The following is a 17,427-nucleotide window of genomic DNA, read 5'->3' on the forward strand; positions in this document are numbered from 1 at the left end:
CGTGGCGGCGTCACTGCCCTAGGCAGTAGTGCCCTTGTAGAGACGGCGGCAGCGCCTTGCAACACCCCCGTCCTCCTCTTGCAACGGCGGCCCCACGGCGTCTCCGGCTTGGTTACTCGGGATTTGCAGCCAAGGGGGCTATATGGGATTTGGGAAGATGGAGATACATGAGGATTTGTGAAGGGGAGATGGAGGAGATCGAGATGGGGGGAGAGAGGAGAGCAAAGGGGATCGACTGGTTTGGGGCTGGTTAAAGGAGACGAGCCGCGACACGTTTCCAGATCCAAATGAAATGAATGTGAATCGCTGAGACGTGTCGCTGCTTGGGCTTGGGTTGGTCGTGGTGTTGTATCATCAACTGGTTGGATATGTCTAAGAAAAATTCAACTGGTTGGATAGCCTCTTTCTTTAATTAACTTCTGTGATGCGGCCGGCGGCGAGGTTTTCCTTTTAATTGCAATTATGGATGGGATGTGCAGTATGTCCAAACTGTGTTTTTGTTTTAGCGGAACAGCTGATGTCCACGTGAAATGCTTGTGTTTGGGCAAAGTTCAAATAGTACAACAAAAGGAATAACCAAATAAATAAAAGTTTCTAGAAAAATCATCATTGTAAAACCCGCTTGAATTTGAATTTTTAAAAAATCTATAAAAAAACCATTTTAATATATCACCACTCTTTAATCCGATAACAGTGGGGAGCTGAATGAGACATTGTAAGAGGACATGAATGCGGCTTTGTAGAAAAAAAAAGCACTTACAAACATCAAAATCATACCATTATCAACGACAGTGGCGAACATGAAAAGTGACAACATAAATGAGTCACTAGAAATCATTCGACGATTAAATTGCTGCATTCAAAGGGTAAAGGAAAACATTTTACTCAAACACAATAACAATAGATGCAGACACATGCATACACTCACTCTTATAAATGCATACACATGCACATATCCAATCTATTTGGGCACATTTGAAATACCGTGTCGGCAAGTTTTAAAAATAATGAAGCCACCACAAGCGTCTCGCTACCGACGAGAACATCGCCTCCTATTAAAAGAATATTTTGTCTTTAAAAGACACAAAAGCGTCAAACCTGGGGCTTTATCTCTGGTGGGGACTAAGGTAGCACTGCCCTACGAAAATGCACACACGCACATCGTACCTATTTGAGCACATTTGAAATATCGTGTTGGCGAGTTTTAAAATTAATGAAGTCACCGCAACGTCTCACTATGGACGAGAACATCGCCTCCTACTAAAAGAATATTTCGTCTTTAAAAGACAGAAAAGCATCAAACCTGAGTATTTATCCCTGGTGAGGACTGAGGTAGCACTGCCCTGCTAACTATTCAATCAGATGCTGGTTCTCAGGGCTAAAGCAAAACTAACCAATCCATGTAACTGCCCCGTCCCTATTTATTCAGTGGCCATGCATGCATGGACTACAAAAATGGATATTAAAGCATCTATGAATTTCCTTCTGTACCTCGGCACCCGCAACCCTGCTTGTCGGGCAACGTTGATAGGTGCTTTGATGTATATTTTAGTTTTTTCTCCCGTTGCAACGCACAGGCATCTGTGCTAGTAATAACTATAGGTGGCTGCTACGGATCAACCGACTGATTTCCTAGGAAATCAGTCGGGTCACCAGCCGTTCAATGCATCCCCGAAAGCCGTTGGATTAGGTCAACGCAAGCAAGTACCGCATCGCCGTAGGGATGCAGGGCCACATGCTCGCAGCAGGAGCCGCGCCCCCTCGCCGGCAGTGCAGCGACGCTACATTGCAGCGCCTACCCCACGGCATCGCGGCTCTCAGGAAGCCGGTGAAGCTCCAACGCATCCGCCGATGAAGCTACAATGCAGCACCGCCCCTTGCAGTGCAGCTCCGGGCTCGCCGGTGAAGCTCCATTGCAGCGCCGATGAAGCTTCATTGCAGCTCCGAGCGCCGGCCGGTGAAGCTCCAACGCATCCGCCGGTGACTCATCATTGCAGCACCGAGCTCCGGCCGCCGCGCGGGCGCTGAATCGCAGCACCCGGAGCTGCCGGCTGGCGCTCCACTGCAACACCGCCATGCGCATGCTACGACAGTGACGGGCTGCTCTAGGCTTGTCGTTGAAGCCCCATTGCAACCTTCGGACGCAGATGAAGAGGCATCAAGAGCATGGCAGACGCTAAGAGGCCCTGACGAACCAATGAAAACAAGAGAGAGCCTCAGATGTGACCAAGACAATGATGCCACTGCTAGAATGACGCAGATGAAGAGGCAGCAAGAGCATGGGAGTTGGCAGAAGTGATGGCAGCGGAAGGAACACAAAGCCAGTCAACCTCCCAAAGGCCCTCTGACTCAAGGCACCGGGGGCCAGCACCAACCAAAGCCTTGGTGCGACAATCCTGAATGGAGCAAGATTCGGTATCAAGAATGAAACGACAACCGGAATTAGTGAGTTGGGCAGCAGAAAAATGGTTCATGGTAAGGCGAGGAACATGAGAAACACTAGGAACGGAAAAGGATGGAGTGGAAAGAAGACCACGACTAGGAACAAGAAGAGGTGTTCCATCGGCGGTAAGAACATTAACAGGTGAATCAAGAGGTCAGAGAGAAGACAACAGAGAAGAATCAGAAGACATATGAAAGGAAGCTTCAGAATCCAGAACCCACGAGGATGTACCTGACTATGTAGAGGCCTGCGGTAGTGTAGAAGGGGATGCAGTCATAGCAGCAGCTGAACCAGTCGACGACGAGCCAGAGGATGCAAGTAGACACTTGAGGCGTACGATGTCCTGGTCAGTGAGTGACTGAGTCGAGGAAGACGTAGGAGGGCCACTGGAAGAGGAGCGTCTCTGGTCTCACTTCTTCTGGCGACAATCAGACTCTGGGTGACCTGACCGGGAGCAGTATCCATAGAAAGTGTCATGGCGCGACGTACTCTTTTCTTCATAAAGTGGATGGCTCACCACCCCTGAAGGAGTGGGCAGGAGTGGTGGAGCAGTGAGGCGAGCAAATGACACAGGAGCCCATGTGGCCAACACTGAAGGAGCCACAAGTAACCCCAGCAGAGCGAAGACGGGTCTCCTCGGCACGAAGCACAGCAAGCACCTCCGAGATAGGAATACGACCACGAGCAAGCAAGTGAGCCCGTCGGGGCTCAAACTCGGAGCGGAGATGAGATAAGAACTCATGAACCCGCTGAAACTCCAAGTCAGACCGCGTAGTCTGACAGCAACGGCAAGTGCCACAAACAACTGTCCGCAGTGAGTCAAGCTGATGCCAGATGGCAGAGCACTGTGAATAGAACTCATCAACAGACGAGTCACCCTGCTGAAGAGCATGCTCCTGACGCACCACAGAAAGGTATAGAGCATTGCCAAAGGGCTGATAGCGCTGACAAAGATAGGACCACATCGCTGCAACAGTGCCAAGGCCCATGAACTCCAAAGCAAACTGAGGGAGGACACTCGCAGTGAGAACAACAGCAGCTCGAGCATCATCATTGCACCACTGAGTGTAAGCAGACAGATCATCCCGGTAGACAGAAAGAGCATCAGAGTATGCAGATACCTGCTGATCATAGGCATCAACTGCAGCATCATCAAGAGCCTTGGATGCATCCCGATCATCCCGAAAAGCATCAGGAGCAAGCACCAGTGGTACCGGCGGAATAGGAGCCACCGGACTAATAGGGCAAGGTGGACAGGGTACCTCGCCAGAGAGAACACCCCACAGGAGGAGCCCGCGCATATGGATACGCATGAATCCCACAAATTTAGCATAATTTGTGCCATCTAAGATCACCGAGCACCGAGGAACAACCACATAGCTAGACGAAGACATGCTGATTGTCTCTATGTTTTTTTTTTGAGAAGTCAACGGACCCAGGCAGCCCGATCTGGATCAAGCAAGGGGTCGAGCGAGGCAGGGAGGGGCTCTCGATCCGGATCGCGCAGAGGCTCCATCGAGCCAGGAAAGAGAGCAGCGATGGGCGCCAACAGCGGCCAGAGCCGACCGGCCGAACAGGCAGCAGAGGCTGCAACCGGCGGAACGAGGGCAGCGATGGGCGGACGGAGAAGGCGGGAGCGCTCAAGCGGGAGGGAGGGAGCGCTGTCTGGCTAGGGGACCGCACGCGGGAACCGGAGTGGAGAAGCAGCCGGGCACGGCGTCAGATGGACAGGACGGGAGCAGCTAGTTCCCGACTGACCGGGGGTGGCAGAGCAGCCGAAGAGAGGAAGGCGAGGATGAAGCCTGACAGCAGGCGCGCGGATCCGGCGGGACAGAGGAGAGGACGGCCAGGAGCGGCCAGAATAGAGCCGGAGACGAGGCTGGGAGCGGGGAGCACGGAGTGCTGGTGGCGTGCTTTGCCTGCCGAATACCGACATCCTCGGTATCAAAAACATAATATTGCGTACGATGGAGATAATAACAATAACAATAGCACGGTAAGACATAGATAAAAAAGAGAGCAAGTTTTAACCAGTTATTTCCCATGCTCCCATTGAGCTCCCAACTTGCTGAAAAATATGGAGTATGAAGGGCTAGTAGAGTAGAGGTTCTACCTTCAACCGCAAATTGCAATTCCTTGTGAAATAATCTGTTTTGTCCTATCCTGAAGAACATGTGCAGCTTTTCTAAAATGGCGACCAGATCAATTCCCATGTTGCGGCTCGAGGTGCAGACCAAACTGTTCTCTTTACTTACTGACCCTAACCTAATAAGTGCAGTAAGAGTGATGCTCTGCTGGTAAAATTAAGAAGCAGACGATGCTACTCTACTCCAGTAGTCCAGTATCAACAGGAATGGGCAGAAACGGCAAGCTTGATTCCTTTGAATGATCAAGGGGATTAATTTCTTGCTTACAAGGGAATCAATTTGTCTAGTAGAAACTCTAGACCATGCGGGGGGCGGCTTGTTCCGGTGCGGCCCAAGGCCCTCGATCTTGTACTCCCTGCCATCCTTGACCTCCCTACTTGCTGAAAAATGTGGAGTATGAAGGGCTAGTAGATTAGAGGTTCTCCCTTCAACAGCAAATCGCAATTCCTTGTGAAATAATCTGTTTTGCTCTATCCTGAAGAACATGTCAGCTTTTCTAAAATGGCGACCATACAAGTAATGTCCATTCAATTCCCATGTTGCGGCTGGAGAAGCAGAACAGTTAGCTTGTTGCAAACCAAACCGTTCTTTTTACTTACTGACCCTAACCTAATAAGTGCAGTTAGAGTGATGCTCTGCTGGTAAATAATCATCGGAGGCATCGAAATTTGAGCCCTGCAAAACTGCAACATTGATTAAACCAGCTATTATTTCCGAGAGGGGCGATTTGGCTCCTGAGTCCATCCACACCCGCCATGAACAGTAAAATCAAAGAAAATACTAATTTTTTTTAAATAATTGCGATTTTTTTACATGATAGATGTTTCAGTGCGTGAGCTCCATGCCAAATTTTAGTTCATTTTAATATCTGAGTAGCTTTCAGCAAAAAAAGACAAATTTGAGGTCTGTGAAACAGTGTACTGTTCATGTATTGTTCGGACCAAATTTGTTTTTTTTCTGAGAGCTACTCGAATGTCCAAACGAGCTGAAATTTTGCACGAACCTCACGCACTGAAACATCTTCCATGCAACAAAAACATATTAGAATTTTTTGAATTTTCATAATATTTTATTTGATTTTACTATTCATAGGGTGCAGACGAGCTTGAGCTCAGAAATTGATATTCGATTATTTCCTCACTTCTGAAACTTGGAAACAATCGCAAGGTAAAACAAACACAAAAGAGCAGTCTAAAGTCTAATCTGCAAACCAAATTGGTCTCCTAACTTCTAAACCCCAAAATCTGTCTTTGGAAAAATGTGCAGTAAGCAGGCTACAGGTTCTCAACCCATTCTAAGAGTATTGTTAATAATATAGCTAGCTGCTAACTATATAGACATGCCATGTCATCACTAGTTAGCATTCATAATTACTCATGCAATAGAGTTGGCTATAAGGCTGGCTATAAGTTCACAACTTCTTTTCACTTTCTCTTTATCTCTTTCTTCTCATTAAATGCTTTTACCTTGGAGGTTGGCTCTTGCATGAGAGTCCACTCCTTCACTTTTTCCTTGTGTCTCCTTCACATAGACAAAAGTGTCATGTAAGCGGGCTTATAGCCCGCTATTGTATTTGCTCTAAGCTCCAGCAGCGCATGCATACACTGTATTAGTGCGTTAAATATGGTACACTACCTTAGCTTTGCTCTGTTGCACACCGCAATTTCTTTCAGAATAATCAATCAATAACTAGAGATGCACCAAAACAGAAAACGACATCTTGGTTCCTTTTGATAATCCAAGGCATCAAATGCTTCCTTTACAATGCGAACTGAACGCCACCTATTTGGCTGGTAATGTAATGTACCCTCTCGACACCCTACCCCTCAGATCTGCCTGCAAGCTAACCTTGATTATCAACAGGGAGGCAGATGCATGTATGGTTGGTAGGCAAACATCACTACACCATGCACCAGAATTCCCTACCGACGTTTGTTTGGAAAAAGTCGGTATTGCCAACTGATAATCTATCAGGAAAATTTCTAACGGACTGTGGGTCGGGAAACCTCTATGCAGTGACCCATTGTTGGTCGGGAATACTACAACATACGGCGTCCAACAGTCAGTCAGGAATTCTTTTATGGCCCACAAACCATCGGTCGGGAAATAACCCCGACCAACAATCGGACATTAAATGGGCCTTGCGCGTGAACGGCCGAAAGTTTAGCACCAATAACCGGCTCGGCCCGCGAAGATTTACCCCCAAAATCAATAGCTTCTCATTTCGTTCCCCTCGCACGCGCAAAGGAGCCAAGTCCCTAGCTCTTCGTTCCCCACGCGCGCCGCCTGGGGCTCCGGTGGTCGTTCCCACGCCGTCCCACCGCCGCCACACATCGCCCGAGGCTATCGCCGTTCGATCCTGATGACATCCCACCCCGCCCTGCCTCTGCAGCGCCGCCCCATGCCGCCCTCCCTCTGCCGCGCCGCTCCAGCGCCGCCCAACGCCGTCCGGCCTCTCCATCGCCGGCCCCACGCCCTCGTGCTACATCCAGCAAAGCTGCCGCCCCCTCCCTGGCCGGACCTCCCGCATCTCCACCAAGAAGGGACACGCAGCGGCGGCGGCGACGAGTTGGATCTGAGCAGAGTGCTGCTGGGCAAGGGCATCGATACGGGCATACGACTGAGGTACAACTCCTCCCTCTCATCCTTGCCTCCTTGGAGGCGTATTGCGACAGTGGGCTGGCAGGGAAAAGAGTGCTCCGGTAGTGGGTAACGGGGAGCTCCGGCGATGGGGAACGACCGAACGAGTAGATGTTCCAGTGTACAAGGCACCTCATGCTTTTCTTCTTCTCTGGTTCTCCGGTTTTCTGTGTACTGTTGCTAGCTAGTCTAATTGGGAGAAGTTGAGCTTTGTGAGAAGCTTTGTGGTTGCAATATGAACCAATTTTAGAAGTTGAGCTGTTGTGGGCAGATTTTGTTTGTTTCCATTGCATTTTTTGTGGTAGCAATATATATTAATCTTTTGTTTGTGCAACAAATGCAGGAACAAATGGACTGAATGGAATTGACGTTAGCTTCAGAAGGAGGCATAATCTCGAAACTCTTAGCTCGCAGCACGGTTCCAATTCTCGACAAGTAGTGAACTATTTCCACATCTTTTTATTGTGTATCAATAATCCATCTTGCATGCAATAATTCTATTTCCATATTGTTGTCTGCTAGAAATCAAGAGTTGAAGCTGAGGAACATAATGATGGTGAAGACGACGACGATGAAGAGCCCTTTGTTCATAGAGGAGTAGTTGCAAAGCCCCCTCCAAGAAGCTCATGAGCCCAGCTTCAAGGCCAGCTAGGAAATAAAATAACTTTGAATACCAAACTCGAGAACCTACTTTTGTAAGTAGACTTTTAGTGCTGCCATTATCGTGAACTATATGCAGCATGGAGCACTCTAATTATTCTTCTGCTAGATCCACTATGAACTACTAGAAATCTGTAGTAAAATTATGTACTATCAATTTCAATTATCATGGAAACAGTCACAGTTAAATCCACTATCAATTTCAATTATCTAATTGTACTATCAATTTCAATTATCATGGTGTATTAAAGTCAAAGCTAAATCAACTATGAACTACTAGAAATCTGTACATCTACTGAAAGAGTCACAATTATATATATTTAGTGTTTAGTTGTATGTTTTTTTGGAACAAGTGTTGGAATATGGGGTAATGGTACCTGTGTACAGTAACTTAAGTATGTCACAGGTACACTATATGCCCAGCAATCATAAAAAGTAAATGATGCATTTCCTTTCGAATGGATAGACAAAAAGTGGGTGAAGGGCTTCTATGCCACATCCATGGCTACTGCTGGAAGTTAATTGCCGGTCTTCATGTACTGAAATGCTACTTTTATACATTAGGCATGAATATTCCTCATTTTGTGCTGTTGTGTGTGCACAGTGCACATGTGAATTCAGCCTGCATTCAATTTCTTAAATTAATTGAACATTCTAATAATTGAGACTTATTTAACTTCTGTAGGGCGCAGACATAAGGATTGGAATCACAATGAACCATGAAGCCAGTGATCCGCATCAACTGGATGTTCTAGCTAGTTTTCATTTTGTACAACTGATGTCTCATACTACTTTCATCTTTTTGCTTCTGTAAATCTGGTATATGGTGTCTTGTGCGAACAGACTGAAGTGTATGTATGTAACAATTAGTTAATGGAATAAAAAATGTTTGGTGCACCTGATGTATGTTGTCTTGGTGATTATGCTTTAGAACACATGAACTATTTGTACGCAACAATTAGTACCATACGTTAACTACGGTTGTGGTTTGCTAAGCAAAATGTTGATCAACTGTTGGTTGTCAAAAGTAAACATTGTCTGATTGTTGGTCGGCAAAACAAACCCCGTCTAATAGTCAGTCGGGAAAGGCTAACACCAAGCCCATCAAAATGTTGGTCGGGAAAGAATTACCCACCAGATGGTCGGTTGGGAAAGGCCCATGAATGCCCCAACAGACTATTGGTCGGGAAAGGCCCATGGCAGGCCCAACAAACTGTTGGTCGGGAAAAATACCCCTTAGCCATCACGCAATCGGTCGGGAAAGATATGTCGGTCGGGAAAGGACTTTCCCGTCTGGACTTTCCCCAACAGACGTGATCGGACGGCAATAGTTTTTCCCGACCGACTGTTTGTTGGTGGAAGCTGTATTTCCAACCAACCTGGCTGTCGGGAATGTAGTGTTGTGGTGTAGTCCATATTCCAGAGTTGGTTTTATGCATGCTATAACAACTTGCTTGCAGTTTGAAACAATCAAAAGACAACATAAACACCATATTAATACCAAGTCTGAACCATGCAACCTAAATTGTTTTCATACTTCTGAAACCTGAAGTCTTAAAAAAATGTCACCCAGGCAACATCGGCAGCACGTGCATACAGTACTGTATTAATGAGCTAAATAGAAGTGCACTACCTTAGCTAGCCCTGCTGCTCAGGGCTCAGGCTGCAGGTGGAAGTGGAACTCACTTAAAACTACGTGCGTGGGTGATACACCAAGGTGTCCCAACAAGTATGGAAACTGATTAACCTGCCCAATGTTTCCTCAAAACACCTGAAAGCAACCTAAAGTGGTCACCCTTGTATCATGTGTTGCAAAATGCAGGTTAACCGACTCAAGCTACCAAATCCGAATCAAACATCATATCTATCATCAGATGCAAGGTGTCAACCACGCCAGGGGCTGCTTGTTCCGGTGGCAACAGAAAATGACACCTTAGTTCCTTATGATAATCAAAGGCATCAAATGCTTGCTTAACAACTCGTAGCTCGCGAGCTTAACGAGCGCTCGATAGTTCGGCTCGTTAAGCTCGTAGCTCGCTTCTTAATGAACAGAGCCAATCATTGATTTCAGCTCGTTAAGCTTAACGAGCCAACGAGTTTCACGAGTAGCTCGTTAGTAACAACACAATACATTTTTTTCATCTTACGAGATAAACTTTTTATAACACCTCAGCTCATCCATTCAATCTAATCGACATAGGAGGCAACAAACTAGTGCATTTTTTGTAGTCACCATATTTCATCTTAAAAACCACACTTACACACTCATCATGTAGACCGTAACACATTATAATCTGTTAACGAGCGCTCACAAGCTCTAAACGAACCAAGCCGAGCACGGTTTTCAGCTCGTTAAACTTAACGAGCTTAACGAGCCGAATCATAACGAGCAGGAGCCTAACGAGTACGAGCTTAACGAGGTGAACAGCTCGTTAATCCACCCCTAGCCACCGATTTGGCTGGTAATGTAATGTACCATCTCGACACCCTACCCCTCAGATCTGCCAGTCCAAGCTAACCTTGATCCTCAACAGGGAGGCAGATGCATGTATGGTTGGTAGGCAAACATATTCCAGAGTTGGTTTTATGCATACTATAACTACTTGCTTGCAGCAAGCTGGTGCAGGAAGCATCATTGATGGAGAAAAACATTAGAAAGATAAAGATCAAAGTGGCACTGGGCTGGTTCGCTTATGTACCTAATGCAGCACACAGTGTGTCTTCCTTGGTTTTCGAGGTCATTCTATGCAGCAGCGTCCATTTTATGTTTAGTAGGTTGTTTCGGGCAGAGTCATGTAAAAAAGAGACACAATACAATGTTGCAGGATGACCGAGAAAACTACTCCATTTTGTGAGCATGATCCAACGGCTGAGAACATCTAATTGTTGTGAATAGGAGCGTTTCACACACCCAATATGGTGTGTAGGACGACCAAGAGATCCACTCATTTGTGAGACAACGACTGAGAATGTCAAAACTTCGATGATGTGTATGTGGCTTGGTTTTACAATGGATATATGATGGTAAATGTGTCCTGTTATTTTTTGTATATTAACTCATTACCATTCATTTATTGGTATGCATTACCAGATTGAATGGACAATAGTCCCCCCGTTCTAAAATATAGCGCGCCCATGCTTTTCGAGGTTCAACTTTGACCATAAATTTAACCAACGAGACCGACTATGGCGGGAGCAAAAAATATATTTTTGAAAACTTCTTTTGAATATGAATTCACTGGTATAATTTTTGCACCCGCCGCAGTCGGTCTCGGTGGTCAAATTTATGGTCAAAGTTGAAGCATGAAAACCGAGGACGCACTATATTTTGAAACGGGGGAGTGTCTATAGACTAGGCAATTAATTCATTCATATATAAATAAAGACTATGCATACAATTGTGTGTTCCAAAGAAACAATTTCACTCATTCATTTCCTTTGATTCTATGCATCACCATATTTAACAAATATTGTACTACCTATATTTAGGATTATTTATCCATATGGATACAGGAAATATTAATGTGGTTTTTTCTTGGAAATAAAAAAGTATTTAATTCATTTCCTTTTGTTTGTAGATACTAGTAATGCATACGTGCAATGCACGTTGATATTAGGTAATATATTAATTACACCTATATATTAGGTAGGATATTATTTGCGTATTAATTATGTAATTAGCATTGGCATTAATATTTGGTATGATATTAACTGCACACTAAACGTGTTGAGCGCTCACCATTGGAGCAGTCTGAGTCATTGGATTGACTTGATTTGACGATCGGGATTTGTTGGATCTGCCCCTTTGAGTCTTTCTATATGGACGCTGATAACGCCCACACGTGTGGTGTAAGCAACACCCGCCCATATGCCCTACAACACAGAGACTGCGCCACGTCACCTCATGCATGCATGTGAGAATCTTTTTGAATGTTCAATTTTTAAAATGTTTTAACTCTTAAATAAAAAATCCGATTGAAGATCTGTTTTCACCATTAAATCCATCGCACGAGATATTCGAAACTAGATCTCATATCAATATGTTTTGACGACATTTTTTGGGGGGTTAAAAGTTGCCATGTCTATTGCACATAAATTGCCATGTTGTTTACACTGAAGTTGCCATGATATGTTTCAACTAATTTTTTCTATCTTTAAAAATAAATATTGACATATTATAAAACGAGAATTGAAACTAGACTTGACATGAACCATAAACTAAAATTGCTATGATACATGCACTTAAAATTGCCATGGTTTATATAAAAAATAATTTTCATGATCAAAGTATTGAAATTGCCATGGTCAAAATACTAAAATTGCCATGATCTATAAACTAAGTTGCCACATGGCAACTTTAGTGTAAACACTATGGCAACTACAGTGTAAACATGGCAACTTTTGGCCAATTTTTTTTTGCCGAAACATATCAATATGGGATCTAGTTTTGAAGATCACGCCGAGACGGATCTAATGGTGAAAATGGATTTTTAATTGATTTTTTAATTAGGAGATAAAACATTTTTAAGCAAAAAGATTCCCGCCGATGTCATCTGTTTTGACGTGGCAAAATTAATGATAATGGAGGCGTTTGGACCATGTTGCTTCGTGCCACACTTGTTGCCATTATCATTTAGGTTTTATATTGGTATAGATATAGATATAGATATAGATATAGATACATCACCGCTTTGAATGAGTTGTACTGCATTAATAGGATAATTGATTAGCATGTTGAGGGCGTCTATAGGCCTAAAAAGTGTCTTGTATATGATGTCTTCGGTGGAGGAATATCTTTAGGCACTGAATATAGATGTATGTGCAATATAAAAGGAGAATAAACCAACAAGGTGGCAGACAGAAATTCTTTTGCACATTCAGAAGATGGAGATGAGAAGTGCCACCCTATGCTTCCTTATCATACTTGTGTTACTTGGAAGTTCTACTCACGCAGGTTATGTGTCTTTCTCTCTTCACGTTCCAGATATGGTAACTAAATTGATATTCTCTAAGAACACTGATGGTTATTAAGAATATGTGACAATAATCCTACATGGTTATTTTTTGTTGCCGAGAACTGCAACACTCACGAAATTACAATTGACGCATGCGTGAAGCCAATTTGTAAGTTGGTATGTCTCGCTTCCTACAGGAAGCATTTGAGGGAGTATGGTTGCACGGGCAACCCATCGGGTATTTGTGTTTGCTATGTATGCGATGATTAGACTTTGTAAGATGAATGTCCTGAGAGTCATCAGATATGCTACATAATAACATGAGTACTCTGGAAATGCCATCTTGGCCGTCGCACTCTCCATGTCCACCTTGTTTAGTGGAATAATTCTTCTGCTAGTAGTAGTTTTGAATTGTGTGACTCTGTTCATGTGCGTCCACATCTACCAACAATAGAGAAGCTCATTGTTCTATATATGTTAATTCGTGTGAGAAAGAATTAGTAAAGCTTTAGGATATCTTACTAGTTTCATGAACATGTGTGCCTCTTCTAACTTTTCTCTTGTTAGAAAACTAATGTACCTATCAATCCCTTCAAACAATATACGGTGAGAGAATGATAAATTAATCCCTTGCCAAGAAGTGCTCGGTAGAGCAATTTCTTGTTTGTAAAAACAGGGACAACCCATGTGAATCGAAATAGTACTGAGATGTGCTTCTTCCACAAGCTTTGGAATCATCTACTCCCTCCTTTCCGGTTTATAGGGCTTATCTCAATTTTTTTTTGTTTTTCCATTTTATAAGGCTCAATTTGGTTGTTTTCCATCACATGTTCAGATTCCAAGGTGCATTAAATCATTGCATGCAAGTATTGAGAGAAAATTGACCAATACATGTACTTTATGCATACATGCATTGTAATTAATGCATTGATAAACATAATTTTTTGAGAAAAACAAGAACATTAATTAGGTGCTTTTGCAAACTACAAAAAGTATTCCACCACCCACCATCTACCTTGGTTTGTGAGATTTTTGAATTGAGTCTTATAAACCGGAAAGGAGGGAGTAGAAATGCAAGCACTATATGTGTGGATGCACTCGATGTAAAACTCCCTGGTCCATATGTTCATTTGGGAGAACTTGTGCGGTGGTGAAGATCAACATGTGCTCGCATGTCAAGGTTTGGGGGAGGGCTAGACATTACCTGCACATTTGGCTCATGCATATGCCTCCTTTAGTTGCTCCAACAACATCTTTCTCTGGTCTGCTGCTCTGCTCCAAGAAGAGTGAGCAGACCACATTGTCATGGTTGAATTTTTTTTCTCTTATTATGACGTCTATGTCAAACTATGTGATACAGTGTCTGCCTCGAATCGGATCGGCGCATAACCGTACCGGACACCTTGAAGGGGCGGGCGGGCGGCGGCACGGTTTTTTTTTAAGAATAAAAATGTCGGCTGCGGCTGGGAGCCTTTGAATCAGGCCAATTTAGTCCTTTCCTGGACACATGAATGAAAAACCAAATCTTTCTAGATCTACTAAGCCTTTTGTGCATATTTCCCCCCTTCTTTTGTACTATATTTTATTTGCTCATCATATCATTTTATCAATTGACAAAGCTAATAAAATGTGGCATTTTATCTGTCTATCAATTGTAGAGCAAACTAACATGATCATGTGCCATTTGTTTTGTCTATTTGCAAACCTAAGATGCGGCATTTTGTCTATCTAGCAATTTCGGGGGCACTTTATCAACTAGCCTGGGAGCAATGCATTCCCGGAAGAAGACCTCCGCCATCGCCAGCCTCCCCGAGGATATGGAAGCCAACATCCATGGCCCTCAGCCTCCTCGACAGCCTCGCCTTCGCTGCCGTCTTCCGCACCTCACGGGATGCATTCAAGCCGGAGGCACCGTGTCTCGTCCTGCCCGGCGACACCCCAGGGACCATCACGCTCTTCTTCCTTGCCGAACGCTGCGCCGCAGCCGTGCGTTCCCCGGGGCTCCGCCATGCCATCCTGGGCTCTTCCGGGTGGCTCGTCAATGCTGACGACCGGGCCCGGCTGTGCCTTGTCAACCCGGCCACCGGTGAGCGGCGTGCACTCCCGGCCATAGACACCATCCCCTTCCTCGACGCCCATTGTGAGCGCCGCTACTTCACCTTCCACAAGATGTGGTTCCTTAGGGGGCCGCCGTCGTACCCCTACGGCACCATGACGCTCATAGCCGAGGAGATGCGCCACTCCCTCTACCGCAAGGTTGTCCACTCCGACTCCGCCGCCGTCGTCATGCTAACCACAGGGCCGGATTACGGTGTTGCGGCCTTTGCCATGGCGGGGGGCGGTGTGTGGAGGCTGCGGCACTGGTGCAACGCCATCGAGGACGCCGTCCACCATGATGGCAGCTGCGCGATGAAGCTCCGGGCCATGTGTCTGTCTATGGAGATGCGCGGCGTTGCGGTAGACGCGGAGGTGGCACGCGGTGAGTCCACGATGAGCGCGCGGACGTGGAGGCTTCGGCGGCGTGGCTGCGGCACACGGCAGGTCGCAGCAGGCGCGGAGGCACGTGATGATGTCGAGCAAAGGCGTTTAAGACGACGGTCGACAGGCAAGGCGTGTCAAGATTAGGGGAAAAATTGTTAGCTATAATCTTGATACAAGTTTGTTAGTTGCATGCCTAGTTAGCGGGAGAGGATTGAGTCACATGCATGCGTCGATAAGTTGTTAGTGGCCGAGTCAAGGATGCATGCATGTAGTGCGTTAGCTAGTGCGTACGTGACTTGCGGTGTGGCTGGGCTGTGTGTGTGTGTGTGTGTGTGAGAGAGTCATGGAGTTAGCGGCGGGTGTGATCGCCGGGTCGTGTGCCCTCTCATGTAGTGATCAAGATGCGACGGTGTGTTGCCGAGCCACGGTGACGGTATGAGCCGAGCCGGGGGTATGTGCCAAGTAAAGTAAGGCCGTTCATGTGGCGGGACGTTTGTGCGCCGAAAAATATAGTGTGCTCCTTCTTTCATCTTCGTCCGAGCGAGTGAGAGAAGATGAGCGGCGAGCTAGTCGAGGTTTGTCTCAACAAGATGAACTATTTAAGTGTTATAGATTTCTACATCGTGAACAGTACAATTGGTGACTTCTTCACAAATAAAAAAGCCAGGGAGGTTTTGTGCAAAGATGCATCACGGTGGTCGGATTTTTTTGCTAATAAAAAAAATACAAGGGTGCTTTATGCAAAAAATGTGTCGGCCGATCGTCATCACTCATTGACAGGTGGGCTCATACACGTAGATACGCCCGCAGATACGTTTGTTACCGTCGTTGCATGCTAGAGTCAAGTTAGGTGATCACAAGAACATATTTTCAAAGTTCTAACACCAAGCTGCACAAAGTTTTATATGACTCCCAATGATATTACCTATTTTTTACTTATCTATAGTGAAGATAAACCATTATTTTTTTGCGGGAAGATAAACCATTATTAAGAATAAAAATATATGTGAAGATATTTGTTGGTGACATGTGTTCTTGAGCTTTCTACAAGCATATTACAATAGCTTTTTTTTTGCGGGGAAAGCATATGACAATAGTTGTGAAGATATAAGGTCACATTTCCATGTTAATTCAGAAATGATGTTATTTTGCCACTAATATTTTTTAACATAATCATGGTTTCCTTGTCAGTATGTCACATGAAATTTCAAGAAAAAAGAGAAGCATAAATTTTGCTGCAAATGGAATTTTTATTGAGCACATGTGTATTTGCAAATATAGATGTCCGAATAATACCAAAAAAGATTGCAGCTTAAAATTATTTTTGCATTGTTAATTGTGTTAAATATAGTAAATTAATTAAGATATTATGATGATGTAATAGAGCATATATATGTTCACGCAATAAATAAATAAATCATATATATGTAAAAAAGTTTGGTACAAAAAACATCGGTGTTGAAATAGATAATAGCCAGCCTAGGTCTTACTCCTCTGAAGAAGATACTGATCAATTCACTGACAACTATGGGTGACGAAAGAATCCTATCCATCTCCTTCCATGTGGGACATCTTTTGTCTTTTCTCGACCTACAAAGTGTAGGGCCTCCAATGAGCTTTAAAGACCACGGAGCCTCCGGTCAGCTCACGCAATTCCATCCTCGTATCGCATGAGACGATCTATGGAACAAAAAAAGCATACAGAACATTAATGGTAATAGCAAAAAAGGAAAAAAAACAAACATATGTATCTTATTATATAAGACTTTTTTTTGTTACTAATGAAAAAACATAGCATCGATCGAAGTAGATGCAAAACAGATCGTCGCTTGCAAGGCTGGTTGTGCACCTTGACTTGCATAGTTGACATGGTGGTGGTGCCGCCATTCTATTAAAAAATATATCAATTTGGACAATACTAAAAAATTACACTAATAAATATAAAATCAGTTTCTACACTAATAAATCAAATTCTACTAGGCATAATCAGATTGAACTAAAACATATTCGACACTCTACCCTAGTTTCAAAATATGTTTTTACACTAATAAATCAAATTCTACTGAGTATAATAGTATTTTACACTACTAAATCAACACAA

Source organism: Triticum dicoccoides, chromosome 2A (assembly GCF_002162155.2).
Source record: "Triticum dicoccoides isolate Atlit2015 ecotype Zavitan chromosome 2A, WEW_v2.0, whole genome shotgun sequence".
NCBI classification, from domain to species: domain Eukaryota; kingdom Viridiplantae; phylum Streptophyta; class Magnoliopsida; order Poales; family Poaceae; genus Triticum; species Triticum dicoccoides.